The sequence below is a fragment of the Colobus angolensis genome, unplaced genomic scaffold (genome assembly GCF_000951035.1).
Source record: "Colobus angolensis palliatus isolate OR3802 unplaced genomic scaffold, Cang.pa_1.0 Scaffold97, whole genome shotgun sequence".
NCBI classification, from domain to species: Eukaryota; Metazoa; Chordata; class Mammalia; order Primates; family Cercopithecidae; genus Colobus; species Colobus angolensis.
The window spans coordinates 5,973,906-5,977,075 of NW_012123709.1; the positions used below are offsets into that span (position 1 = coordinate 5,973,906).

The window sequence follows — 3,170 nt, forward strand, 5'->3', positions numbered from 1 at the left end:
GCCAAGGAGAGAAACCCAACACAAACGGACTTGTGCAGAAAGAGTGGTCCTAGGGCTTCAGGCATGGCTAGAGCCATGGGGTCCTACAATTTCAGTTGATTCCTCTTTCTCCCTTCATCACCTGGCTCTGCTTTCCTCTACACTGGTTTCAGTGTCAACCTGACTGCACACGGTCGCCCCTCACATCTTCTGGCTTACATCCTACTCCCTAACCACCCCAAAACAAAAGATAAGCTCTCTTTCTCAACAGTTCTAAGCACACTCTTGTAATCACCTGATTGGACCAATTTATATCATGTTCCTTTTATATCATGTTCCTATCCCTGAGGCAATCACTGTAGCTGGGAGGAGAGAATTCATTGATTGGCCAGGTCTGGGCTATGTGTCCACCCACAGAACAGAGGCAGGTGCAGTCAGCTCCATCTGAGCCATATCAGAACAAGATCAGCTCCCCAGAGAAAACAACTGGAATGAGGTCACCAGAACAATAACAACTACAACAATCATCATTGCAAACACTCTAAAATAAAGAACTCACTATGTACCAGGTACTATTCTAAATAACTTTTACCTATTACTTATTTGCTCCTAGCACCCCTGTCGGGTAGATAATCATATTATCCCCATTTTCAGATGGGGAAACTGAGACATGGGCCAGTAAATGGCAGACCAGGGAGTTAATCCAGGTCATCCCACTGCCAAGTCCATGGTCTTATCCGCTGTGTTTACACTAAAATTGACTTCTCTACACTCAGAAAAGAACTAACTAACTAGTTCAAGCTAACTAGCACTCAGACTCAGAAATGAGCAAAGTAGATCTGGAGAACAACCAGAAGGCCAACAATTCAGAAAGCCGGTAATTTTAGTTTCTTCTCACAGCCAGGAAACCATATCCAGAAAGCTGGTAGACAGCTAATGCTTATCTTCACCAGGTGGTGAAATTTTTATCAGACCCAAAAACCACCAACTGAACTTCCAGGGTGAACAAAATAGTCACCACAGAAACCTGAATCATTCCCCAAAAGCTACCCCAGTCCAATCCTCTTGACAGCTTATGGTTTGCACTTTTACACAATTTACCAAGAACTGATTTCATAGCGATGCCGGATCCTCTTTTTCTCTCCCGCTTTGAAACATCATTCATGGAACATACATAAATCTTAGTTAAAACTAACAATGTGGCGGCTGTGAGGGGTCGCGTCTCACAGCAGCCGCCCGGGCCGGGCATGGTGTTGGGCACCGGACCCGCCTCGCCTGTCTCGGGGAGCCCAGGGTAAAGGCAGCAGTAATGCTAACGCTAGCAAGCAAACTGAAGCGTGACGATGGTCTCAAAGGGTCCCGGACAGCAGCCACAGCATCCGACTCCACTCGGAGGGTTTCTGTGAGAGACAAATTGCTTGTTAAAGAGGTTGCAGAACTTGAAGCTAATTTACCTTGTACATGTAAAGTGCATTTTCCTGATCCAAACAAGCTTCATTGTTTTCAGCTAACAGTAACCCCAGATGAGGGTTACTGCCAGGGTGGAAAATTTCAGTTTGAAACTGAAGTTCCCGATGCGTACAACATGGTGCCTCCCAAAGTGAAATGCCTGACCAAGATCTGGCACCCCACCATCACAGAGACAGGGGAAATATGTCTGAGTTTACTGAGAGAACATTCAATGGATGGCACTGGCTGGGCTCCCACAAGAACATTAAAGGATGTCATTTGGGGATAAAACTCTTTGTTTACTGATCTTTTGAATTTTGATGATCCACTGAATATTGAAGCTGCAAGACATCATTTGCAGGACAAGGAAGACTTCCAGAATAAAGTGGATGACTACATCAAGCGTTATGCCAGATGATAAAAGGGGACGATTGCAGGCCCATGGACTGTGTTACAGTTTGTCTCTAACGTGAAACAGCAAGAGGTAGCCCCCTCTCCCGTCCTCATGCTCCCTCTCAGTCCCCTGGATTGCCCCTGTCCTGTGACCATTTTCCCTGAAGAAGATCATCTTCATGACTGCTCATTGTAGATGGAGAATTTCAACATAAATACGGCAAGAAAATGTGTTTGGGCTTCTGAAGAGTTGTGTGCTTACCTTAACATGTTTATCTTTTTTGAACTTGTACTGTATAGGCTGTTGGTGAAATTCTTAAGAAGTTGTAATGAACTCAGAAAACAAAACAAAACAAAAAACTAATAATGCATTTAAAAACACACACAGTCAAACGATTGCCAGTTTGGCATTAAGAAGCAGTAGACCTGGGCTTGAGCCTGTTTACCGTGCATTTCCTGATGCAGAGAAAAGCAAGCACAGCTGAGAAAATGCCACAAAGTATTATATAGCGACAGCTCGTGTGCTTCAGAAGAGAAATGGATACATTAGGAAAAGTTTTTTTCCCTTTGATGTAGAATATGCTGTCTTTTTAAATGGGAGTTAACTTTAAATAAATAAAATTCAGCCTGTAGGCTTCAGAAAACTAACGTTGTATGTAACAGTGTCATTTCTGTGATCCCTGAAAGCATTTGGGGAGTTAACTTGGGCCTTCATCATGACTTTCCTTCATGGCATGGAAAGCACATTTTTTTTTTAATCTCTGTTTTATTGATTTCCCCTTACTTCCTCCCACATGTTCCCTCTGCCAGCGGTTATCTCTGCCCCTTCTGCTCTCCCACATGCTGTGAGGGCAGGTGGACTTTCTCCTGTGTCTCTGCCTGCAGCTGGTCCAAGCGCCGCTGCCTTCTCGCTCCATCCTTGTTTGAAAACCTCTTCCTGTACAGTCTTCGAAAAGAAGAGAAGCCAAAGGCCCTGGACCTACCTCAAGAAGAGACCAGAAAGAGCCTCCTGTTCCCATGCTGAACCATTTGCAGAATGTGCAGTTTGCAGTTAGCATTTTTTTTTTTTTTAGAGATGGGTCTTGCTGTGTTGTCCAGGCTGGTATCGAACTCTGGAGCTCAAGCAATCTGCCCTCCTCAGCCTCCCAAAGGGCTAGGATTAAGGCGCGGGCAACCGTGCTCAGCCTGCAGTTAGCATACTTTCAGTTGAACTTAGAGATGTTCCCCCTCCTTTCAGGACACAGAGTATATGAGCCTGGTAGATGGACTGTTTTGTTTACTTTTGGGCTTTTTATTTCCCCAAAACAGCCCTGAATAGTCAAATATCAGATGATTTGACACCCCCACCG

At 44.7% G+C, this 3,170-nt stretch overlaps 1 pseudogene; it reads left to right on the forward strand.

Moving 5' to 3' along the window:
• The first annotated feature begins 1,288 nt into the window (after nt 1–1,288).
• Nucleotides 1,289–1,846, forward strand: LOC105505002 (annotated as a pseudogene).
• The last annotated feature ends 1,324 nt before the right edge of the window (nt 1,847–3,170 follow it).